Consider the following 27833-nt stretch of genomic DNA (forward strand, 5'->3'; position numbering starts at 1 on the left):
GCTGGAGGAGTGGCTCCGTAGTAAGAGAGCTTGCTATGTGAGCTTGAGAGCCCAAGCTCAAATCTTTAGCAGCCATGTGACAGTTTGATCTTGGCTGTCTCTGTGCCTCTTAACTCTCTCCACTGTGGGAGGGAGTGAAGCCAGGAATCTCATTCACAACTGCTGGCTGCCAGACTAGCTCTAGGTTCAACAAGAGACCTTGTCTCAAGGTGACAAAGCTAAACTCCCATAATCCTTATTTGACCTCTGCGCGCGCACGCGCGCGCGCGCACGCGCACACGCGCACACACACACACACACACACATTTGAGCCTGCACCAACACACCCGCAGTCACATACAGGCCTATACCACACACAAACAGAACACTTGCCCCCAAACATAACTCTCTACCAGCGAATCATTTCCCATCAAAGCTAGAAAGGGAAGTCAAGTCTGAAAGAAGATAAACCTCTGATTTCAACAAGCCTAGTAATTTTACCACAAGCAAATATCTTATTTATATTCTAAACATCTCCAGGGCAATACATTTTTTTTTTAATTTAAACTCACTAATAAAAGCTAGCACCTATTCTACTTAAAAAGAAATCCCTTCTTGTCTTCCCAATTTCATCCTTTTCAAAGAAAAGTCTACCAAATGTAGACTTCAGAACTGGTCTTCCCATTTATAAATTTGATGATATGAGTTTTTCCAAGATACCCAGTCAACAGAAATGGGCTCTGGGTATCTTTTTATCACCTACATCCCCTGAGGGAGCGCAGCAGAGACAAACCTATGCATGGACAGGCTACATTCCACCCTAGGCCATTCCTTGAATGCTCTCTCACCTTTTTAACTGTGGGGTCAACCCAGTTCAGGAAAAAACAATAACAGCATTCCATTGCCCATGGAAGATAGCCATTGTAAGCATAAGGCAGGATAAAATTTAAGTTTCTTCCACTATCTAATTAAGGAAGGGGATCGGTAGTAAGGGAGACCTTCTTAGATGGGCCAGGCTTTCTAAAACTCTAGTTCTTAAGCAACGGCATGGCTGGGAAAGGATTAAGGAGCATAGCAATCCCTGATGATGGATGTTACTGAGCATGTCCACGTGATAATTCCTTTCACCCCTTTTAAGCTGCACAGAAAAACCAATGTGAAGGGACATGAGAATAAACATTTCTACACTGTGAAATTTTTTGCAGGAAAAAAACATGCAAGAATTAGAAAAGTTTACGGCAAGTCTTAGATATGAGAATGCAATGGACAAGAGACAAAAGACAATCCACTGACTGGAATGATAACATCAAAAAATATGTGAATTTACATCCAAGCCATTATTAAATGTCCAAAGCAGGACAACAGGTTATACTGAGAGGGCTCTGTGCATCATTTGATTCTGCACTGTGACAGGGCTTAAAGAGCCTTTGACTTAACATTCCTGCTTTTGAAAAATGAATCTGTAAGAAAAAAGGGAATAGATCTAAGAAGATGGGTATAAAATATTAAAGTACCGCCTGTAACTGTGAAAGAAGTACAAAATTAAACCAAGCACCTTCCCTTCCTTGGTTATTTTTTTTCGGTTATTGAAAATAGTGTATTGAGGGGCTGGAGGAACAGCTCAGTGGCTAAGAGCACTGGTTGCTCCTGCAGAAGACCCTAGTTCAATTCCCAGCACCCACATGGCAGCTCACAACTGTCTGTAATTCTAGTTCCAGAATATCTGGAGCCTTCACACAGACAAACATACAGGAAAACCATCAATGCATATGTACCATCAATATATATGTATGTATATATATATATATAGTATATATAACTTACTGGATGCAAAAGGGGGAGTTACTGGGTTGTTTGCATATGACCTATTTCTGGGAGGAATGAAAATACCTTTGATGTGTAAACATGACTCTCTATAATTACTAATCTGTATGAAAGCAAGGAAGGTTAGTGTTGTAACCCCCAAATTACTGATACTAAAGAGACTTCAGTGTTGTGTACAGTCAGTTTGCCTCTGCGTGCCCCCACCCCCACCAGAAGCTCCCATCCTCCCTCCAGCCTGGCAACCAAGATACAGAGACAGCTGGTTTGTGTGCTGAGGTCTATAGCAGCCTGGGGCTCCCTCCCCCTCCCCTGGCGTTAGAATGGCACTACCCATAAAACTCTCTCTTAATGAGGACATTCTGAGGAGACAGCAAGAGACATCCTTCCCACTTTTGTGTCTCCAAAAACCAGCACTCCTCCTGATAACTCTCCAGGTGCCTGTCCTTTAGAGAAATAACAAGCTGAAGGGAGACTAGGGTCTTGTGTTTAAATCATGGAGAAAAGGTAATCAGAGGTCAGGTCACAGACAGTTACGACTGGTCATAAAATTAGTCCCTGAACAGACACCCATTAACCGCCTCCCACTTCAGTACCATTCCACCAAATGATTATTTCTAACCCCCTTTTCTGTGAACATTCAGGGGATTTCTAACTATTCTGTATATAAACCCAGTGTTTTCTGGACTCAGGGTCGCTTGCCAGCATTCCCGTGGTGAGTGCAAGGGTGATCACGTGGGTGATCCGAGTTCAAACTTGAAACAATAAAAGACTCTTTTGCAAGTTGCAGCAGACTTTGCAATTCTTGGGCTCCTCTGGGTTTCCTGTGGACTCAGGGCACAACAGTGAGAAAAAATGCACAGTAAATAATTAAATCTTGGCAACAGCAAAAGGTGATATTGGAAGGAAGAAGAAAACCCTAAGCCTATTATGACTTGCTATAATAGGCACACAATTATTAACTTTTTGTGTATATTTTAAATGAAAGTTTTAATATAAACTGGCACTGGCAGAGCTACTCAGGAGACAGCTACAACAGGCTCCTGTCAACAAGCACTTGTTGGCATCCATAATACTCTCTGGGTTTGATGACTGTATATGGGATGGATCCCTAGTCTCTGGATGGTCTTTCCTTCAGTTTCTGCTCCACACTTTGTCTCTGTATTTCCTCCCATGGGCATTTTGTTTCCCCTTCTAAGAAGGACTGAAGTATCCATACTTTGTTCTTGCTTCTTCTTGAGCTTCATTTGGTGTGTGAATTGTATCTTCAGTATTCCAAGCTTGTGGGCTAATACCTACTTAACAGTGAGTGTACACTATGTGTGTTTTTTTTGTGATTGTGGTTACTTTACTCAGGATGATATTTTCTAGTTCCATCCATTTGCCTAAGAATTTCATGAATTCATTGTTTTTAATAACTGAGTAGTACTCCATTGTGTAAATGTACCACATTTTCTGTATCTATTCCTCTGTTGAGGGACATATGGGTTCTTTCCAACTTCTGGCTATTATAAATAAGGCTGCTATGAACATAGTGGTACATATGTCCTTATTATATGTTGGAGCATCTTCTGGGTATATGCCCAGGAGTAGTATAGCTGGGTCCTCCAGAAGTACTATGTCTAGTTTTCTGAGGAACCACCAAATTGATTTCCAAAGTGGTTGTACCAGCTTGCAATCCCACCAACAGTGAAGGAGTGTTCCTCTTTCTCCATATCCTCGCCAGCATCTGCTGTCACCTGAGTTGTTGATCTTAGCCATTCTGACTGGTATGAGGTAGAATCACAGGGGTGTTTTGATTTGCATTTCCCTGATAACTAAGGATGTTGAACATTTCTTTAGCTGCTTCTCAGCCATTTTCTATTCTTCAGTTGAGAATTCTTTGTTTAGCTCTGTATCCCATTTTTAATAGGCTTATTTGGTGGTTCTCTGGAGTCTAATGTCTTGAGTTCTTTGTATACATTGGATATTAGCCCTCTATCATATGTAGAGTTGGTAAAGATCTTTTCCCAATTTGTTGGTTGTCATTTTGTCCTATTGACAGTGTCCTTTGAAAGGCATCATTTCCATTCATTTCCAGCAGTGACTTGTTCTTTCAACTTTTCAGTGGTCTCAAAGAACATGTGAGCTCACAACAGCACAGATGTGGGTGTAAATATGGAATCATTAATACTTCAAATAGATTACATAGATAGAGGACAGTAAATCCATTTATCATAAAATATACTAAGCCAGGAAAGCAACAAATGAGAACACAAAACTCAAAATACTATGTGTATTTAAAATATTTAGATCAAGTATATTCCTCTGCATAGAAAAAGATTGTAAGAAGAAAATTCACAGGAAATATTATTGGGAGGTAAAGCCCTAAGTGAGTTTTTCTTATATTTTTCAGATTGTCTATAATAAATATGTATTAAGAATGAACAGATTTTTGTGGAGCTGGTACCCTTGGGTTCTCAGTCCTATCATCTCACCTAGTAAATGTATGTTCTGCAGCATCCCACTGGGCCTCCTATGGCATTTCGCTGAGAGTAAATTGAAATGCAGTCTTGTCAACAGCATCTGAGCCATGAGTGTCTCTGCACTGATGCCTGCAAACATTCTCCATCAGGAGCCCACTGCCAGCCATACAACTTCATTCTTCTGACACCTTGTCCTCCCATGCAGCAGCTTGTACACCTTCCTGCAATTTTATTTGTGTTTAACTTCACTTCATCTTTAAAGCATAATCCAATAGTTTCCAAACCAACTTTTTCTCAGAACTGACTGCTTCCTCCCATACACCCCACCCTTTATTCCTCGCAGCACTTAAAACATGATTAATGGGAATTATCAGGAATTTCTCATAGTCTCTGCTAGAATAGACACATAGCCTTAATCATCTCTCATAGCTGGAGTATACCTGAGGTGTGACAGTAACATTATAAATAATGAAAAGGATATACTTATGTGTTTAGGAATATGCATGTAATATGTGTGTGTGTATGTACATATTTACATACATAGGAAGGTGGGATAAATGGGAGGGAAATGAAAGAGGAGAGAGAAGGGATAAATAATATATTTATATTATAATCTCAAAAGTATTTATTAAAAACTATTTGGTAAATAGTCAATGTGTAGCTGAATAAAAATAAAAGAATATTTAATTGTCTGATATCATGAATATTTATGATAGTCTTTATCCTCAACTCATTAAATAAAGAAAAAAAAAAAACGAAGAAGGTACACAGAGTTCCTCCTAAATGGGTGTGTCCTAGAAGCCTAAACAAGAGAGACTTCTGAGTTTGACATCAGAATTAAATGTCATTTTCTCCCACAAAGGGTCAGTTAAGGTGGACCCAGATTTTACAGGGTGGCTGAGAAGACATTGTCTTGAGAAACTAAGTGCACATACATTCCTACTGCCACTGGACTCTGCTGCCTGGTCGGGCTCCCAGACACAAAGTTTTCACTCATGCTGGAAGTAAATGACTATTGGGGAGCATTTTAAAGCTAGGGCATGTTGAGTTATTGAGAATTGACATCTATTTTTTTGTGTGTCTGTTATCTGAAAACACTTTCTGCATTGCAAATGGTTTTTTTTTTTTTCAAAGAAAACACATCAGTGAATCTGTTGTAAATGCAGCTGTAGTCAATTCTGAGTGCATTTTTCACTAACTGAATCCTGAAGTACTTTTTTAAAAAGAGAAGCTTAAACTTTCTTCAGAATTTACGACAGCCAATGCATAGAAGCAGGAAGAGGTCTAAGTGCTCTTGCAAAATCCATCCCTGACATCAAACAAAACTCAACAATGGAAGTCTGATACAGTGAATGAATGCAGAGCTTTATAGAATGGGTGCTATGAACATACAACACACACACACACACAAATGTGCATGTACTCCCCTACAAAGGCACCACATCAAAAGAGAAGGAGCCTAGAAACTGCTAACTGTGCCAACAACCACTGGCCTTTCCCTGAGTTCTGGGACCTAGCAAGGGCAGTGAGGCAGGGATCCACTAGGAGACCTCATCCAAGGTAATGAACCTCACTGGGAACATGATGGAGGTAAAGCCAGGAATAGCAGCCTCAGACGCTGTTGAGAGGTCTTCGTTTTAATTTACTCTCAGTCAAATGCCATAGGAGTCTAACTAGGAGTTGCTGTGAGCCTGCAGTGGGCCTGCAGAAGACCAAGCCTATCAATATTCTGTCAAGATCAGAAATGGATTCACAGGGCCTTAGCCCTCTCTGCTGAACTACTGGCTACTAATCAGTTCTGGGAGATTGACAGCTATGGTCTTTAGGTAAGTACTCACTGTGCTCTGGACCATCCACTGCCTGACCCCACTTGTCCTTGGGGTTGGAGTGGAGTGAATGACACAGACTCTTGGAGCAGGTGAGAAACACAGCAGCAAGCGTATCTGAACACTGCTGCAAGCTCCTTTAATGTCCTCCACCAGGGCCCTATTGGTCCCAAGAAAGCATCTCTTCTAAAGAGCAGTTCCTGATTGTCAGGAGCCATCATAGGACAAGCTAATAGGTGATCTTTCTGAGATGGTCTGCCTTGGATTTTATTCTGGAACAGATTTGCTTCATTGGCAAGGCCCAGGAGAAATTCACTTTAGGAAAGATCCCTGCTATTAATATGCTTTTTTTCCTGTTATTATTTAACATATATAACAATCACTAGGTATTAGCCCACCCTTTTGAGCATATCTCTGAAGATCTCTGAAAGTGTCCTGTCTTGTAGTGATGCTATATAAACAAATAGATGACTTCTTAATTCTTAATGGTGATCCTATAAGAATTCCTAAAATTATATCAGTGATTATTAAGCTCTTTTATAATGGACTGCTATTAGATCCTTTTCTGATAGTCAAAACTGCAATGAGAACTCTGTCAGTTACCCATGTTTCACCAATTAATTGCTTCTAGATAGTAACCAGATTTTCTACTAGTTAGAGCACATTCTAAGAGGTTGTAAAATAATTAACCAGAGGTCATAAAAAGAGAACTAATGATTTATTATAGGTGCTAGAACAGAAGATAAAATATTGACTGGGTTTATCTATACAAAACTTCATTAATAACTTAATTCTGGTTTTTAACTGTCAGAGAACCTGTGTAGCTGTGACAGGTGATGTATGTTTAGTCCGATATTTACTTCTAATGGATATGCATATAAAAATTCTCTGTTGTAAACTTTTATTTCAATTTTTGACTTGAAATTTTATGTGTGAACTTGTGATGAACTTTTTGCCATGTGATCATGTATCCTGAAAAAAAAATGTATAAATAAGGAGGTCAAGGCGTCAAGGGAACTGAGCTGAGGAGAACTTTTTAGACAGAACTGAACTCAAGAAGAACTTAGAAGTAAAGGCATAGCATTGGGAGAAAAGACATTGAGAGTAAGAACATTATTGTGACATCAGAACAGGATGAGAGAGCAAGAATAGAAGGAGAATGCAGAGTGGAATGACTTTGAAACCATAGGTAACAGAAAACTAAGAGAGCAATGTGAAGAATACAGAGGGAAAGAGGAAAAAGGAAGCTGCAGAGAGCAGAAGGAGCAGTCAGGCTTCTCCTTACCATGGAACAGAACATGTCTTTTCTTAATAACAAGGCAGGCTTAGTCCTACTAAAGGAACAAACTTGGGTTTAATTCATTTAGCATTAAAAGGGTAGAAGCTTTTTCTTTCTCTATGCAATAAAGATCGGAGCTCATTTTTCATCCAGAATGAGTGAGTTCTTTCTGCAGTGGTGCTTGGTCTTTTCCTCTATATGCATATGCAAGTATGGATGTGTGTGTGTATAAATATGTAATTGTGAGCATGTGTGTTTGTAAGTATGTAATTGAGAGAATGCATGTAACCTAGACCCAACTGGTTTGAATTTGAATTGAAATGTATAAATATGTGTGTGAATTTTTATATGAATTTCCTTCTGCAAGCATTTTTCTATTCTCCTGGTTCAATAGAAGTTTATTGCTCCTAGCCAGGCAGTGGTGCTGCATGCCTTTAATCCTAGCACTTGGGAGGCAGAGGCAGGCAGACCTCTGAGTTTGAGGCCAGCCTTGTCTACAGAGTGAGTCCCAGGACAGCCAGGACTACACAGAGAAACCCTGCCTCAAACAAAACAAAACAAAACAAAACAAAACAAATTCTACATATTGCCGGGCGGTGGTGGCTCATGCCTTTAATCCCAGCACTTGGGAGGCAGAGGCAGGCGGATTTCTGAGTTTGAGGCCAGCCTGGTCTACAGAGTGAGTTCCAGGACAGCCAGGACTATACAGAGAGAAACCCTGTCTTGAATAAACAAACAAACAAACAAAAAAAGTTTATTGCTCCAAACTTCCCCCTAGCCTGACAAGTAAGAGGCATCTGAACAAAAGGGAATAGGCTCTAGAAAATAATTCTTTACTTAATCTACTGCTGTTTTAGGATGAGGTACTTAGTGCCAGAGACTGCAGTTTCTGGCCTCAGAGAAACACAGAAGGCAGGTCAGTTACAGTAGCAAAGTAATTTAGACTTAGATAAGTAAACTTTTTATTATTATACAGCAACCCTAAATATCTCATAAGACAAAGTCTTACCCTCCAGTTCTTCCCCCTCCACTGCCTCAAGAGGAACTGACAAGAAAGCTGGCCCCTGGCACCTGATTGGCTGGCATTGTCTGCATCAGCAATCCTTGGTCTCTCAAGCAGTCCACAATTAAGTCCTCAAACAGGCATCAACATGCCTTTGTGACTGCACAGCACTGGAGTTTATGCAGAGGCAACAGACGCCATTCCTCCTACATTTCCACCCTTTTGTTTTTAGATTTTGACAGCCTAGTGGGAGCTGGTGTACCATTGCCTCAGCATTGCTGACCCTACCTCGGATGGGTCCCAGTTTACTGTTGAGTCCCAGTTTACTGCTAGTCTTGGCTTGAAGTTCAGCATGCAATCCTCCTTTCTATGAAAGCTTTGATTGTATTAACCTCCCAAGATCTTGACCCCAGGAGTCAAGGGATCACTCTGAGGCTTCAGGGCTAATCTGTTCTGTAGATGGCCCAGTGCATATGATCTGAAACTCTGGTAAGTGTCCAGTGCCACCTAAGTACACTATATCAGTGAAGCCAGTTACCCTGCTGTGTGGAATATCTTGTACCTCCTGTTTTGGATTTCTTTCTCTTGAGATACCAGAAGCTCTACTATTTCAGGTAGTAGGCACCCGCATGCCTATTCAAATTCTCAGAACTGAAGGGGCAACGGCTAATCTCCAGGGTTTGTTGCTCTCTGCATTCCCTGTGACTGTAAGCATTTTCTTAGTCATGCATACTCTCCTTAGTTCTTGCCATCCGCTGTATCTGACCTTTTAGCATTGACATGTCGGAGAAAGCAACTACATAAATGGTTACAATCTTATGGGGAGATCACTTTGTTGAGAACAATCATTGACAAGGGGACCTTGTTTATAGAAAGTGGACTAACTATAAGAAATGTTGAATTATATTCTATTTTATACACTGATTAGCACCTATTATATTCTACCTCTCAGAGGAAAATGAATTTGACTCTTTTACTCATTCTCACACTTAAGGGTTCGGCATCTACACTTTGTAAGAGTCTTTACTTTTGTATGTGGCAGACAAGAAGAAAGGAATGTCTCTTGATTTGGAGGCAAAGATTTCCTGAAATTCTTTCTAGTGGGAAAATGAGTCAGCAATAAAAATTAGCTGCAGGGGGGAAAGGAGGAGAAGGGGAAGGAAGGAGGGTGACATTTCTTATACTTTTGGATTTCTGAACTCAACTCAGTCCTGCTCCATGTTGAGTTGGCTGGCACAAAAGATGTGGGGTTTATACCTATTAAGTATTAGGAGGAGAATGGACTGCACATAGAGGAAATAATGAAAAGGCCTGGAAGACCAAAGTGATAGGACAGAGGAAGATCTTCATATGGAAAAGGGCTGCAGCTGGGGACTCTGTGAAGAAGGCTTACTTAAAGAAAAAGGTCCCAGCTCTTTTCTCACCAAGGAATATGGAAGGTGGACTAAAATTTTCAGTGGGAACAATTATGAGTCTGTTTCAGGAAAGATTTCCACATTATAAATTAAACATAGCTCCTTGTGGCACAGAAAAGATTGAGGACATCTTTTTATGCCACCAGTGAGAGACTGCATGTTCATGAAAGCTCAGACCTGGTCAGCTATTTTTGAGGCATATTTCTTTTCTGTTGTTGCTTCTTCTTGCTAATCATTTTGGGATGTGGCATTACCTGTAATGCTAAGGGGGAGGGAGGAGAAGGCTACACCTGGTACTCATTGGCTAAATGGTTCTGAGAGTGATTCGTACCAACTCTCACCTCTGTGCCTTAGGTGTCAAATCAGGTTGACAACATGTCATAGCTGGAAGTCTGCTTCGATACCATGGTGACAAGAGATGTGCAGAACCTAAGAATAGTCTGATACCAATGAAAAAGTGCAGGGAAAAGGGGAATTCTCTTTCGAGGCAAATGTGTTTTATATTTTAACAGAATCAAATAAATCCTAAAGTATATCTTATGGTAAAAACAAGCACCTATTTCAAGTTGTTAAGTATCAGGAACTTTTAAAAAGTCAGCATACAAAATAATCCTTCGACATTTTCCTATAGGTACACAATTGCACTTTGCTCTAATTCATCCACATCACCATGCCTTGTCCCAGCACATTGGTCCCTTTTCTCTTCCACAGAGTCCTCTTCCTGATTTCATGCAAACAAATACATATTTTAACATACATTCCACATATAAGAACGTGACACATCCGCTTCCATTCTTCCTCCATCACTTCCTTAAGACCTCTTCCTCCCTCTAGCTTCCCATTTTATTTCTATTTTCATACCCCATATGTGTATTAAATCTGGATTCTGTACATGGGAGGATTCTGTACAAAGATTAAAAAAAATTATCTTCCTGAATCTCATATATTTGCATAGTTGGATGATTTTCAGTTCCATCCACTTTCCAGGAAATATCATGTACTTTATATAAGCCAACAGAAAATATAACTCAATTTCCATTCATTAGGCTGTATATTTCCTAGAAGTAATTAGTCTATGGTTGAGATGGCAAGAGTCCCCATGGGTAAAGGGTTTGTACTGGTTTAGGTCCCAGGGGCTTTCTGGTCACAGTCTAGCCAAAGTAGTGAGTTCCAAGTCCAGTGAGAGAATCTGACTCAAAAATGATAGAGAAAGGCCTCTCTCTCTCTCTCTCTCTCTCTCTCTCTCTCTCTCTCTCTCTCTCTCCATACACACACACACACACACACTCGCTGTCCTCTATCATATTATATTAGACACACAGACACACAAACTCTACCTCTAGTATCTATACTAACATGCACAAGCAACCTTCCTGAACCATACATGCATACGTGTATACAATACACATACACACACAATACATGAAAGCAATAGATGATTATCAATTTTACATGGAGAAGTAAGTGCAGATAATAATTATTTGCATTTTCTTTATTGGTAAGGAATATGCCAAACCTTTTTGGGGTTCACAGCTTTTTAAAAACTGAAATATAATTACATAAACCCCTTCCTCTCCTCCTTCCTATTCCTTACACATTCACCCACATTCCATCTCAAATTCATGGCCTCTTTTTCTTTGATATGTACATACACACACACACAAATATGCAACTGGCTGAATCTATTTAGTGTTGCTTATATGTATATACAATTTCAGGGATGAGCATTTGGTATTGGATAACCAATTAGTGGGCTCATCACAGGGAAGACTATTATTCTCTCTCTCTCTCTCTCTCTCTCTCTCTCTCTCTCTCTCTCCCACCTCTCTTGCAGCAGTGGTTAATTGTCTGTAGCTATGCATCTAGAGGTAAAGCCCTATGGTAGTTTGAATGAGAATGGACCCCATAGACTCATGTATTGTATTAGAATACTTGGTCCCCAGTAGGTACATCTATTAGGAAATGATTAAGAGGTGTGTCGCTGGGGATTGGTTTCTTTCTTTGCTGTTCTATCATGAACTCTAACTCTCTCAAAAACCATAAGTCAAATTAAATCCTTTTTTTTTTAATAGATAGCCTTGGTTATAGTGTTTTATCACAGCATACGACAGGTCCTCTGAGCTCCCCCATCTACATTAGCATGTCTGTTGGTGTGGTCACTGTTCAGACAGTCACCAAAGGTTTTTCCTGCATAAAACACAAGTTATCCCCTATATTAATGAAGCATTAAATGAAAGTTTAGATATAATTCTGGTCCAGGCCAGTTCCCTGAGTAGACTTTGGACACAAACTCCACAGCCAGTCCCACAACAACCAGAGGATGCTCCACTCACAGGGGCTCTAATATGCCCAGGATCACAGAATCACAGGAGCTTGGCCACACCAGGATCTTAGGGTTGCAGGGGCAGTTTGATTCCCAGGAGTTCAGGACCAGAGGATCCCCAAATCACAGGATTACAGAGACAGCTGGACTCTGAGAAGTTCTGACACAACCAGGATCACAAGAAGGAGAGACTCCAGTCAGGTATAGCGAGGGCAGGTAGCACTAGGGATAACCAGATGGTGGGAGGCAAGGTAAGACCATAAACAACAGAAACCAAGGTTAGTTTGCATCATCAGTACTTAGTTTTCTAACCATAGCAAGTCCTGGATACACCATCACACCAGAAAAGCAAGATCCAGATCTAAAATCATTTCTCATGATGATGATAGAGGACATAAATAACTCCCTTAAAGAAATACAGGAGAACAAAGGTAACCAGGTAGAAGCCCTTAAAGAGGAAACACAAAAATCCCTTAAAGAATTACAGGAAACACAACCAAACAGGGGAAGGAAATGAACAAAATTATCCAGGATCTAAAAATGGAAATAGAAGCAATAAAGACATCACAAAGAGAGACAACACTGGAGGTAGAAAACCTAGGAAAGAGATCAGGAGTCATAGATGCAAGCATCACAAACAAAATACAAGAGATAGAAGACAGAATCTCAGGTGCAGAAGATACTATAAAAATATATATATATATATGACACAACAGTCAAAGAAAAAGCAAAAAGAAAAGGTGCCTCACCCAAAACATTCAGGAACTCCAGGACACAATGAGAACACCAAACCTAAGGATAATAGTTATAAGAGAGAGCAAAGATTCCCAATTTAAAGGGCCAGTAAATATCTTCAACAAAATTGTAGAAGAAAACTTCCCTAACCTAAAGAAAGAAATACCCATGAACACACAAGAAGCATACAGAACTCAAAATAGACTGTACCAGAAAAGAAACTCCTCCCCTCACATAATATACCATATGCACATAAAACACCAAATGCACAAAACAAAGATGGAATATTAAAAGCAGTAATGGAAAAAGGTCAAGTAACATATAAAGGTAGACTTCCCAAAATTACATCAGAATTCTCACCAGAGACTATGAAAGCTAGAAGATCCTGGGCAGATGTCATATAGACCCTAAGAGAACACAAACATCAGCCCAGGCTTTTATACCCAACAAAACTCTCAATTGCCATAGATGAAGAAAACAAGATATTCCATGACAAAACCAAATTTACACAATATCTTTCTACAAATCCAGCCCTAGAAAGGATAATAAATGGAAAACTCCAACACAAAGAGAAAAACAACACCCTAGAAAAAGCAAGAAAGTAATCTTTCAACAAATCCAAAAGAAGTCAGTCACACAGACATAATTCCACCTCTAACAACAAAAACAATCAATGGACTCAATTCTCCAATAAAAAGACCTAGACCAACAGACTGGATAAGTAAACAGGACCCAGAATTTTGCTACAACAGGAAAAGCACCTCAGTGACAAAAACAGACACTACCTCAGAGTAAAAGATTGGAAAACAATTTTCTAAGCAAATGACCCCAAGAAACAAGCTGCAGTAGCCATCCCGATATCGAATAAAATAAACGTTCAAACAAAAGTTACCAAAAAAGATAAGGAAGGACACTTCATACTGGTCAAAGGAAAAATCTACCAAGATGAACTCTCAATTCTGAACATCTATGCAAGGGCACCCACACTCATAAAAGAAACTTTACTAAAGTTCAAAGCTCACATCGTACCCACACAATAATAGTAGGAAACTTTACCACCCTACTCTCAGCAATGGACAGATCATGGAAACAGAAACTAAACAGATACACAGTGAAACTAACACAAGTTATGAACCAAATGGATCTAAAGGATATGTATAGAACATTTCATCCTAAAGCAAAAGAATATACCTTCTTCTCAGCACCTTGTGTTATCTTCTCCAAAATTGACCACATAATTAGTCACAAAACAGACCTCAACAGATACAAAAAACCTGAAATAATCCCATGCATCCTATCAGATCACCATGGACTAAGGATGGTCTTCAGTACCAACAAAAACAAAAGAAAGCACTCATACACATGGAAGCTGAACAACGCTCTACTTAATGATAACTTAGTCAAGGAAGAAATAAACAAAGAAATTAAAGACTTTTTAGAATTTAATGAAAATGAAGACACATCATACCAAAACTTATGGGACAGAATAAAAGCAGCATTAAGAAGAAAACTCACAGCTCTAACTGCCAGTTTCTAAAAGAAACTGGATAGAGCTTACACTAGCAGCTTGACAGCACACCTGAAAGCTCTAGAACAAAAAGAAGTAAATATATCCAAGAGGAGTAGACAGCAGGAAATAATCAAACTCAGGAATGAAATCAACTAATTAGAAACAAAAAGAACTATACAAAGAATCAACAGAAGCTGGTTCTTTGAGAACATCAACAAGATAGATAAACCCTTAGCCAGACTAACCAGAGGGCACAGAGACAGTGTCCTATTTAATAAAATCAGAAATGAAACGGGAGTCATAACAACAGAAACTGAGGAAATTCAAAAAATCATCAGATCCTACTACAAAAGCTTATACTCAACAAAATTTGAAAATCTGGATGAAATGGACAATTTTCTAGGCAGATATTAGGTGCCAAATTTAAAACATATCAGATAATCCATCTAAATAGTCCCTTAGTCCCTAAAGAAATAGAAGCAGTCATTCATAATCTCCCAACCAAAAGAAAATCCAGGACCAGATGGGTTTAGTGGAGAATTCTATAAAACCTTCACAGAAGACCTAATACCAGTTCTCATCAAACTATTCCACAAAATAGAAACACAAGGAACATTACCCAATTACACTGTATTTTCCCTTGGAGATGGAATGGTTTTTGTCTAATCAGGATCTTGTCAAAATTTTCTTTCATACAGAACTTCACAAGAGATTTTTTTCTTCTTCTATCATGTTTAATATTCCAAATAGATTTTAAAAGCTGGTTGGGTGTGTATTAGTTTTAGCTTCAGAAGATATCATGTATATTTAAGAGGCATTTAACTACTATAAATTATTTTGATGACTTAAAAATGTTAATACTGAGTTGTATATTTTTAAATAAATTTCATTAGTTTAATAAAAATAGATTTAAAAAAGAATTTTTTACTGATCCCTTTTTGTATCTATAATGTTTATAAAACTTCCAAATTTATTTCCTAGTTACTGTGTTTGAATTCTCCAGCTAATAACTGGATAGTTTTGGGGAAAAAAAGAAAAGAAAGGAAGTTTGGATCTGCCCTAGACATTTTGGGGTCAGTGCAATTTCATCTTTCATTTATTTTTCTCTCTTCAACAGTCACAGGGAATATGAGATGAAAACATAAAACATAGAACCTTCAAAATATCCTCAGCTTTGGAAGCTATAGAAAGCTTAGTTTGCCTTGCCGTCAAAAGTCTTTAATGACTCATCCATGTGAAACCAACTTTAAGAGCATCATTGCCGACCTACCAAATTGGAACCTTTGAGGGTCAATCTTAAAGATGCATGTGTTTTCATCTCTGTGGGTGACACTGATGGTCAGCTAATGTTCAAGGTCACTGATTTTATATAAAAATATTATGATGTACCTCTTTTGGCGCAGCATTATTTTAGGTCTGAGAGACACAGTCCACATTATAACAGGCAGGACCCAAGTGCTCTTGAAGTTAGAGAGATGTGAAAAACAGAGAGACCTCAACTTAACTTAGCTGCCAAAGTGCCATCAGGACACTGGGGTAGGGTGACAGCAGAGAGACTTCTGTACCAGTTTAAGACCAGGGGTGACTTGAGAAATCCTGCAGAGCTCTTTTGAGTTGAGCTAGTTGCTCTGCCCTTATGAAATCCCAGTAAAAAACAGCTTCCTAGGGAGTTAGAATCAGCTCAACTGCCCTGTTTCAGACATATATGGAGATTTGTTTATTTTGTTGTTGTTGATTGAGATAGGGTCTCTTTATGTTGTTCAGAACTGTTGGCTCTAAGGCTATCTCTGGCCTCAGCACCCTGGATAGCTGTGACTACATTTTCACTAACATGCCAACAGTTTCCAGAGTTTTAAAGAGACTCCCCTCACACTTTCTTATCTGACATACTGAAGAAGTGCCAAGAATGTAACTTCAGCTGCCATTTCAAACTAATCGTGAGGTTGAAATTTGCAATGGAAAAAGAAATGTCACACTTACTATTAATCTTATAGTAGATTATAAAACCTAGTCCATAAATGGTCTCAGACTGTTTTAATTTGTTACTAGCTGTTTGTTGTTCTTTCCCCTAATATTTAAAAGAGTCTTTGAATTCTGAGTTTGAGTTGTGATATCTAAAGTACCCACCTCTAAACTACACTGACAGGGTTCTACAGAAAAGCAGAAGACCTGGAAAGCTCTGTCAGAGCTGGAGCAAATCCTTTACCACAGACCCTCAGTTCCCCCCAGAAAATCACCTAGCAGCTGCACAAAAAGAAGGTGGTATATTACCAGTGCACACCACTTTCTGTTCTTCCAACACTCATGCTGTACTCAGAAGACAGAGAAGGCCATCTATTCCTAGATGTACACTTTTACATATATTTTACTAACTACATATATCTTATAGCTACATGTGTTTTACTTGTTTATATATACTCATTTTTACATGTAGGTGTTCTACACACATGCACATGTGTACACACACACCCATGCGCACACATAAATACACAGCTAACAGATCCAAGTAGCAAAGGGGAGTTTGTTTCTATCAATCTATGCAGTGGGAAATACAACTCAGAATATTAATGAAAATCAAAATATGTGACTGAACTAAATAATAATGGTGCAAAAGTCACCACCAACAAATTCTGAAGCCTGCAAAGAAGAACTTAAAGGGAGAAACCCATAATTTGAATTTAAGGTCATAGCAAGATTCCATGTGACACACTGAATCCAGTGTGTAGGTAGAGGGAACAAGGATGCATAGTTTCATATTGATTCCTTAACAAGAAATGCTAGGCCAGAGCAACTGATACTTTCAGCCACGCTGATATACACTGACCGTGTTGGTTTCATGGGCTGCCTGCTAACAACTTCTGGGGGTGACTCCCATGTTCCATTTTAATTCAGTATTGTTTTCAAATAGTATAACCCAGGAAATCAACTGAAAACTGAACTACAGAAATGTAGAAATAGCAACAATAGTTTACTTCACTGTGGGTGGTCAACTTTAACAAGTTTAATATGTTATATTTGTAGAGTCCCACAAACCAAGCCAACCAACCAAAGAAAGCACATTGAGTCCTGCCACTCACAAAGACACAGCTGGCAGAAAGTTCAAATTATGACCAGAGTGCAGTCCACAGTGGGAGGCTATTTCTATTCTGGTACTGTAAGTGACACCACAGTTAAACATTCAGTTACAGATGGAAATGGCAAGTGACCTAGGAGCAGAGAGCTTTCTCTGTTCTATTTGTTCTAATCCACAATACTTGAATTATGTAGCGACTTCTAGAAAGGGACCAACAGTGGGAGGCTTGCTGTTAGGGTTAATCCCTTGCCTCCTTGCACCTTGCTGTGCCCTTTGTTCTGCATTTTGCCCCTGAATGTTATTGCTGCTGTTTCTACTTTACATTTTTCTATGAAGGGTGCTCAGTAAATAACTTTTTTAATGGCTTATTTTACTTCAAATATTCATACAGTGAAGAAATAAAAATACCTTGCCCCAGTATCAGATTTGGAAGGACTTCAGAGTGGAAAGGAAATAACCACAGGCCACTGAAAGGAAGCTTGTGGAAAAATACTAAGCAGGGAGAGGTTCTCATCTGCACTCACCATGTGATGAATTAACTTTGGACAATGCCCACAAGATCAAAGGCACTGATGTCAATCAGCAGGGGAAAAAATGTTAGATTAAAAACTAAAATCCAAGGCAGTTTATAATAGATTTTGCTTCCAAGTGAATATTCACAAATGTTTCTTAAATTTGACATACTATAAAAGGTAGAGGGGATAAGTCCACTGTCCCACCTGGACATTCTGAAAATCTTTGCTCCACATCTGGTTAAACATTAAATACATCACTTTCCTTTGAGGCCTGAGAGTGACTCAGGCTTTCTACTTTAAGGACTTAAACATCAGTCATCTGTGAGTTTACGACCCACACAACTCCTGTATTTGGACAGAGTGTACAAATGGTCTCTAGTGGCCCCCAACGAATTATGTTAGCAATTTGCCCAAGGAGGGGAGTCATTAAAATAATATACATAATTGTTATTTAGTTCAAAACATTTTTTCTTTGACAGACTTGAGAATGTTGGTTTGCTTGGCATTTGGCTTTTATTTATTTTTTTTTAACTTACTCACTTTACATCCTACTCACTGCCCCCTCCCTGTTCCCCCCATCCTCCCTCCACGCCCCTCCCTTTTTCATTTGAGTGGATGGGAGCCCCCTGAGTATTCCCCTATCCTGGCACATCAAGTCTTTGTGGGGCTAGCTGCATCTTCTGCCACTGAAGCTAGACAAGGCAGCCCAGCTAGAAGAACATATCCTGTAGACAGTCATTAGCTTTTGGGATAGTTCCCTAGAGCATGTTACACCTCCTGTTTCTTTCTCCTGAGGTCTGGGATTACAGACATGTACTGCTTTGCCAAACTTCAAACTGATTTTTTCCAGCCAGTTATTATAAAGCTAGAATTTCCTCCCACTCTATTACATACATTCTATTCTAGCAAATTCAGAGACTGTTCTGGTGTCAGTGTCTCAGTTTTGATGATAATGACTACTGTTGTGCTGGTATGTTTTTATTGCCAATTTGACACAAGCTAGAGTCACGTGAAAAGAAGTAATTTCAGTGAGGAATTATCTGGATCATCAGGCTAGCCTATGGGCATGTCTCAGAGTTAATTGAGGCAGGAATGTTGAATGTTGAATGTCGGTGGCATGATTCCATAGATTAATCCTTGGCATGCATAAGAGTTAGGACAGCTAGCTGAGCAGAAGCACAAGCAAGAGTGTATATGTACTCATTCTCTCTTCCATGGCCAACAGATGTTATGATTCAATGCCTGGTTTCCTGCCTTAACATCCCCTCAGTGATGAACTGCAACCTGTAAGGATAAGCCAAATAAAATCCTTTCGCCCTCAGTTGCTTTTTCTTATGATATTTTATCCCAACGTCAGATGTGAAGCTAGAACAATACATATCAATAGCCCCCAGGACAATCTCTACTAGTTGCTCTGTTTACATTTATAATTTGTCTTCATCAGTCTAAGCGCACTTAATACAACTACAGAAACACTTCTGTTGGCGCTTTAAGAGAGACTATACTAAGTAAAGTTACTGATTAGTCTACTGTGGTTTAAGGTCATCATTTTGGTAGTTTATATACTTTATGCTTACTCTAGTTCAAGGGTTGGCAATCTAAGGTCTGCCGTCAACTCCAATCTGTTGTCTGGATTTGTTTATTTTTTGACATGCTAGAGACTGAATCCACAGTTTGTGCATATTATGCAATTACAGTAGCACTGAGCAACATCCCTGTCACATACATACACATAGTGTGTGTGTGTGTGTGTGTGTGTGTGTGTGTGTGTGTGTGTGTGTTTGTGTGTGTATGTGTGGGTGATTGTAGAGACCAGCGGTTAACATGTGAACATGTGGTCTCCTTCCCATATAACTCTTGTTGAGTCTTTCACTGAACCTGGGACCTGCCGACTGGACTAGTCTAGCTAACCAACTTACCTTAGCTTAGGAATCCCCTGTCTCTACTTCCACAGTGCTGGGATTACAGAGACACTATTCCTGCCTGGCTTTTATGTGGCTACTAAAGCTCCAAATTTCTATGTTTTCCAAGCAAATGCTTTACCACTGAACAATCTCTGGCTCTACCTGAGCCACTCTTTACAAGTTATTTTGTATATATGATTGCATGTACACATGTGTGTATAGGGATGCACTTTCCTATGCATTCACATAGGTCAATGGCAGGTATCTCAATAACCCCCACTTTACTTTTTGAGACATTGGCTTTCATGAAAGTTGCCAACTAGGCTAGGTTGCCTGACTAGCTCTCCCCAGAGATCCCCCTGTCTCTGACTCTCCAGTGCTGGAATTATGTGTGTCAGCAAGCCTCAGCTTACATGGGCCCTGGAGATCAAACTTATATCCTCAAAACACACTTTTATGAACCAAGCCATTTCTTTTATTCTTTTCTAGCTTCTTAAGCTTGGACTGTTCTAGTTTTAAGTCTCAGGTTCCTATGTGTTTCCTTGATTGAGGATTGACTGTGTGGTGCTACCCTTGAGCAGGTGGTTCTGGATTTATACAAGAAAGCAGCAGGCAGCAGTGGCACACGCTTTTAATACTAGTACTTGGCAGGAAGAGGCAGGTGAATTTCTGAGTTCAAGGACAGCCTGGTCTACAGAGTGAGTTCCAGGACAGCCAGGACTACACAGAGAAACCCTGTCTCAAAAAAACAAGGGAAAAATAAATAAGAGAACAGGCTGATGCATGGGTCTGACCTAGGCCCTCTCTATATATGTTACAGGTGTTTAGCTTGGTCTTCTTCTGGGATTCCTAACAGTGTGAGCAGGGGATATCTCAAACTCTTTTGTTTGCTTTTGGAACCCCTTTCCTCCTACTGGGTTGCCTCTTCCAGCCTTAATATGAGGGGAGATTCCTAGTCTTATTGCAACCTTATATTCCATGTTTGGTTGGGATCCCAGGAAGGCCTGCCCTTTTCTGAAGGGAAGTGAAGAAGTGAATTGTGGGAAGAGGAGAGATTGGTGGGAGGGAGGAACTTGAGGGAGAGAAAGAAGGGGAATGTGTGGTTGGGATATAATATACAAGAGAATAAATAAGTTAATTTAAAAAAAAAAAAGGAAGAAACCAGGCTGAGCAAGCCATGGGGAGCAAGTCTCTAAGAAGACTTTCTCCATGGTCCCTGTTTCAGTCCTTGCCTCCAAGTTCATGACTTGAGTTCCTACCCTGACTTCCCGTCATGATGGAAGGGAAATCCATCCGCTGTAAGATGAACTAAAGCTCTTCCTCCCCAAGTTGCTTTTGGTCATGGTATTTGTCACAGCAACAGAAAACAAACTAGGCGATAAGTAAATTAAAATCTCCTGAAATCAAAACACCAAATATTAGCACCAAAGTGAAACCTAACGGTTGTCACATATAAACAAAATTCTAACTGTCCCAGGTACATTATTGCCAACCAGCTTTCCTATTAGCACCTTCAGAATTTCAGCTGCGATTCCTTCTCTGTGACTTGCTTGACACTAGCCCTGGGTGCTCTTCCTACAGCCAAGCACATTGAAGTTGACATCAATGCTCTGTGGCTGGGTTTCCAGTGTCTTGACCTTAGCTTCAGATGTCAAAGATAAGGTGTGATCTGTCGGTTTCTAGTACTAACATGAAGACACAGCACAGTTCTTGAGCCAGTGGCAGAAGTTGCCACTTGGGAATTAGGCAGATCCTGCAGACAATGACTTGCGGATCCTAACAGCTTTGTAACAGCCATGCCAGCAGCCACATAGGGTCCTAATTCTATAGACTAGCACTGAGAACTGGTCATGGAAGTTTAATCTAAATCTTCAGTTTCAGTTGGGCAATGATCCTGAAACCATTCAGCATGGCTTGGTTACAGATTACTTCCTGTTTAAAACAGGTAGGTAGATTCCAGCCCCAGCAGTGAGACTGACTGATAGATGTTTCCTATTTTCTCCTCACAGACTTTTCTAATACAGCAGTTCTTAACTTTCATAATGCTGAGACCCTTTGCAGTCCCTCATGTTGTGGTGACCCTCAACCATAAAATTATTTTGTTGCTACTTCATAACTGTAATTGTTCAACTGTTGTTAACTGTAATGTAAATATCTGATATGCAGGATATCTAATATGTGACCCACAAAAGGGTTGCAACCCACAGGTTGAAAACTGCTCCATTGCTCTAAGGCTTTACCAAAACAATAACTTAGTACTTGGAGTTGTAGACTCATGAATGCTTACTTGGCTTTATATTACACCTTCTCCATCACTATCAGCATTCATTTACATTTAATCAACATTTCAGAGCCAACCCAGTTGCTAGTTATTGAGTTTTGTGAGAGGTGGGGGATATAAGATCTCTTTTATTGTTCCATATTAGTCACCTCACAGACTTTTTTAAATATTATAATCTCATACAACCCAGTGTAACATCATTCATTGGTTTTATTCAAAGTCTTTCTCTGAAGGTCTTTCAGTGACTCAGAGGAAAAGCAACCACACTGCTGCTCTCTTTAAGGTACTTTACTGGACACATTTCATCCATCTGGTTCAAAAATTTATAGTCTACCATTTCTCGCTACAAACCCACCTCTGGAATCACCTTGTCAGCGTTTCTCTTGCATATCCCTGACCCCAGCTGGCCATCATAGAATCTTCCACTTTTTAAATATCCTTCCCCTAGTGCGCTGGCCTGGAATTTTCTGGGCATTGCAGTACACTTTCTGTATATCCCTAATCATAGCTGGCCTTCCTAGAATTTTCTGGATGCTGAAGTTTTATGCTCATAAAACATTACTATCCAAATACCCTTTCTATTTTGGCTTTATTTTCTAAGAACTATTTGTATTGGAAATTCTCTCAAAAAGGGGACTTTGTTTGTTTGTCCTATGTTTCTAACACTGTCATTGGCATAAACTACATAAAAAGAGCACCCAGGCATTCCATATCTTCTTACTCTCTATCACATAAATGCTTGTGTAATTACATGCTAAATAAACATATACAGTAAATTGTGAGTGTTTCTCACACATGTAATTCACATTCTATAGGAATGTGTAAAATGGAAAGTACCACTGCCTACAAGATAGCTGAGTCTTGGAGGTTACATAGAGTTCTAGATAACAATACATAGCTTTTGTCCAAGACCACAGAGCCAAAAGGGTTAAAGATCCTCCGAGAGCTAGTCTTGGGCTCTTAGTAACCTAACTCCCTAAGATTCTTCAATGAGGTTACTGTATCTGCCATTGTATCTACTCCAGAAGCAAAGGCAAAAAAAAAAAAAAAAAAAAAAGTAAGTAAGAAGCTATACCCAGGGCTGAAGAGATGGCTCAGTGGTTAAGAGCACTGGCTGCTCTTCCAAAAGACCCAAGTTCAATTCCTGGTACCTTAAGGTAGCTCATTCCAGTTCCATAGAATCTGGTAACCTCACACTGAGATACATGTAGCTAACACACCAATACACATAAGAATAAATAAAATATTTTTTTTTAAAAATGAAGAAGCTGTATCCACTGCCTGGAATACAGTCTCACATCCAGTTGACAGGTCCCCTCCCTTTCTACCTTTAACTAGCTCCCACAACCACTCCCTCAGCACTCCTCTGCTTCTATTAGAGGAGGACTCACTCATCTTCACCCCATTCTCCCCAATAATGCAACACCCACTAGTGGCTAATAACTTCAGCTCACGACTCTGGAAGAAGGCAGCTTGTCCTTATGTGTCATGAAAAGTGAGAGCGTGGTGTGCTTCTACAACATTTTCATGCTTCCCTCAAGCCCCTCAGTGGCTTCTTGATTTCAGTACCCCACCTGCAAGAAGGTACTGATCCGATCTGAATGGTTTTCTACAATGCCCAGACAAGTAAACTGCACTGTAGAAGTCAAACATCCTGTCTGTCTCCTTGCCCTTCTCATACTTTTGGTTAATATTTATAGCTGCTCTCTAGAAAGTACAGCTGAAAGACTCCAAAACTCCCAAAGGGAGGCACTTACTCAAGCCTCGGGTCAGCCGCGCACCCAAGAAGACACTGAGACCGGTACTTAAGATGTATAGGGAGCAAGATTTAATACGACAACGACAAGAAAGCAAACAAAACAAACAAAAAGCACATATACCAGATATCTGGGGTCGGACCTCATGCAGCCTGCAAGGTGCAGAGGAGATCCGGCCCCTAGCCCAAATTTTCACAAGCTTTTATAGGAGGCAAGGGGGGGAGCAGGGCAGGGAAAATACAGTTTTTACGTCACTAAGTGATTCAACCAAGGGTTTTTCCAAAGTGCTTTTGCAACCGCGTCCCACACTTTGGCCATGTACTTGATTCATTGGGACTGAGGTTTTTACTCACACCCTTATCTCAAAAATGTCCCTGGCACAGTCCTTAGTTGGGAGGGGTAGGACTGGGTTCGTTCCAGGAAACCCTTATCTCAGAAATGTCCCCGGAACAGTTTTCATTTGAGAGGGGGTCTGACTCTGGTGTGAGAGTTCAGAATGTACTCTGGGGTGAGAGTTCTGGTGGTCAGTAATTTTCCTCTTTCACAGCTACACATAAGTTCATTAATACTTCCCTAGGTCTCAGAGGTACCCTTATGAGTAAATTATACATCAGCATTCCAGTGATTTCTTTTGTGCTCTTAGACTCTAAGCACACAACTGCTCAAGTGAACATCAGAATTTACTAACATCACAAGAGGAAGGTGGAGTTAGCCCAGAGAGTTTCCCAGAGACCACTATATCATCTCTTGCCCAAGTTTCTCTTTTCAGTCTTGAGGTAGCTTGACCTTTTTCCTCTGTTTCTTTTTCTCCCACAAAGGCATCTTTGCAGATTTTTCTCTCCCCATTTTCTATATTTACCTCTTAACTTTTACATAGCACCCTCACTGGTTTTTTGTTTGTTTGTTTTTTGTTTTGTTTCTTGGATAGGGTTTATCCTAATATCCCAACTCCCAACTTTTACATTGTCTTCAAGATTTCACTATCAGAAACATGTAATAGTAGAATCCTGAAGTTTTCTTTTATTTTTCCTTTCTTTTATCTTTTTTCTTGTCTTTGTCAAGTACTGAAGATTGAACCCAGAGCCATGTAGATGCTAGGCAAGTTATCTTATATGCCAATTGTGTTTTCATTTCCAGACAGCATCCTTCCAAGTTGCCCAAGCTGACGTTGAATTCACTCTATAACAAAACCTCCTGCCTCATCCTCCTCCCTGGGCCTACAAGCAGCTGGACTGAAAGTCTGCACCACTAGACAACTCCTGAAAGCTCCTTTTCTAGAATGTTTAATTTTGTTATTACATTAATTTATTTATTTTGTGTATGTGTGCATACATGCATGTGTTATACGTGCCTCTTTTTCTGTAGTTTAATTTTTCATTGTTTATTTGTTTTTATTTAGTCTGTGTGTGTGTGTATGTGTGTGTGTGTGTGTGTGTGTGTGTGTTGTACATGCCTGTGGACATCAGAGGACAACTTTAAGAGTTTTTGCTCCTTCTACCATTTGGTTTCCATGGCCAAAAGAATGAGTGTAGGCATAAACAAACAACAAAAACCACAAGCCAAGGGTCTTGGTGTAGACAAGAGGAGGACAGAAGGTTCATAAAGGAAAGAGGAGAGAGGGAGGGATGCTAGGATACTGAAAATCAAAGGAGGGAAATGTTGATAATAGTCAAATATGATAGGGCTGAGGTGTAATATGTGGACTGTGTGTGGAAAGAGAAAGAAAGGAGAAAAAGGAACAGGTACTGTCTTAGGGCTTTACTGCTGTGAACAGACACCATGACAGTTGTGGATAGCCCTGGGGCTAATTATATTTGATGTTAATTCCATTCTCCAGTGAGTGGTTGAGAACAAAGAATGAGTCAGCACTCAGGTGATTTCCTATAAACCTGCTTCAGGGACTGGGGGACACTGAGCTTTTTTTATTCATATTTTCTGTGTTGTTTCCATTGCCTGGGCATAATTGGATTGGAGTGATTTACCAACACAAAATGGCGCCAACGTATTGATTTGAACTCAATTAACCTGAAATAAAAGCTCAGTGTCCCCCAGTCCCTGAATAGGGCTTGGGCAGTGATATAGGCTGCAGCAGTGTGTATTTCAAATTGACTGATTCTGAGTGGCCTATAGAGAATGACAGAGAAGCTCGATCCCCCAACTCCCAGACAGAGAGCAGCCAAGGGTAGTACCACACCCTGGAGCTGTAGGGAACACAACTGCCTGTGAGGACAGCCTGACTTGATCTCCTGACTGCTTGTTTACGCTGCAGATTGCCTGAAATTAGCACACAAGCACACACTGCCAGCTGCAACCCAAACCAGGGACACAGAGGACCACTAGGGTCTTTCTACACTCAGCCCCCTGTGGAGATAAAGGCACAAAGGACTATGGACTAGGTAATTTATTGACATAAAGAGCGTAAATCTTTGATACTTAAAGATGGGAAACACAATAACTATCTTTTTGCCTTTACATGATGATATTTTGAATGGTTTGACAGGGATGAATTTAAAGGAAATAGACACCTTATCATTTATCAGTATGGCAATATTTATTCTCTTGATTTACTATGTCTTCTCAAAAGACTGGGTCCTAGATTAAAAATTCCTTGCCTTAGAAAAGAGATTACAAGTAACACTAGAACTAAAGGTTCAGGATTTCGTAGGTCAAAATAAGCAACAGAAAGAGGAGACTGAGGGTTGGAGACAGAAGCTGGAAGAGATGCTAGAACAGAAATTTCTGAAGTTCACAGAGGAGTCTGAGCAACAGAGAGATAAGCTTAAGACTTGGCAACATAGTCTAGAGGATAATATATTAAAGCTGGCAAATCAAAATACGGCAGATGCTGCAATATTAGAATTACAACATAAAGCGAAGCTAAGATTATGGAAGCACGGTTTAGAACACAAAATACAGGAAATTACAGAACAGCATGAACAACAGAAAGAGAAGTTTAAGACTTGGCAACATAGCTTAGAGGAAACACTAGAATTGAAGACACAGGAAATTATTGACCAAAATGAAAGACAAAAAGATGAAAATGAACTAAAGGTTCAGGATTTCATAAGTCAAAATAAGCAACAGAAAGAGGAGAATGATGGCTGGAGACAGGAGCTAGAAAAGATACCAGAATAAAGCACTCAGCAGCTCACAGATCAGACTGAGCAGCAGAGAGAAAATAATGAGAATTGGAAGTCAGACTTGAATTACCTTTTAAAATTAATCAGTCAAAATAAAATAGACAGCAGACTATCAGAATTGCAATATAAAGAAAAAAATCAAAATGTGGAGACTGAAACTTGAACAGAGAATACAGGAACAGGAAGAGTGACAAAAGGAAAGATATGAAGCTTTGACACAGACCTTAAGGGAGGAATTTAAATGTTCAATTAAGGAAAATGTTCAGGTAAAGGCAGAAGATAAAATTAGAGAAAGCCAACCAAAGGTTATTAGAAAATAAACTTTAGTCTATCCAGTTAATATACAACAAAGACGGCTAGACGATGATTATTCACAGGTTATCAAGAATTTGAATGGCAATCTGTGGATGTGTTAGATCTGAGAAAATTTAAGGAAAGTGTCACTAATTTTGAAATACATTCGCCATTTGTAAAATGAATCCTGACTTCCTGGGCTATTACAAACAGAATAATCCCCCAAGACTGGAAGGATATGGCAAGAGCAATACTAGAACCTGTTGCAAATTTACAATGGTTTGCGTGGTGGAGAGACAAGGTGAGGGAGACAGCACGACAAAATAGAGCCAGGGGTAGAGAAATTTCCACAGACCAAATGCTTGATGAAGGTCGCTTTGCTGAGGTAGAGATGCAGGCTGTATATGATAAAGAAACTCTGTCACTGTGTTGATTGTCAGCCTTAAAGGCCTGGGACAAAGTAGAGGAATAAGGGAAAAGACTTGAACCATTTACTCAAGTCAGACAATGTCC

The 27833-nt window shown here is 39.8% G+C and overlaps 1 protein-coding gene and 1 pseudogene across 3 annotated transcripts in view; one reads left to right on the forward strand and one right to left on the reverse strand.

The window, feature by feature from the left end:
- The window catches only part of Tpd52l1 (TPD52 like 1), a 97292-nt gene that overhangs the window by 55167 nt on the left and 14292 nt on the right, over nucleotides 1-27833 (reverse strand). The window lies entirely within an intron of this gene.
- On the forward strand, nucleotides 26326-27504 carry LOC147002600 (uncharacterized; annotated as a pseudogene).

Source organism: Mus caroli, unplaced genomic scaffold (genome assembly GCF_978045245.1).
Source record: "Mus caroli unplaced genomic scaffold, Mus_caroli_1 scaffold_9, whole genome shotgun sequence".
In the NCBI taxonomy this organism is placed as follows: Eukaryota; Metazoa; Chordata; class Mammalia; order Rodentia; family Muridae; genus Mus; species Mus caroli.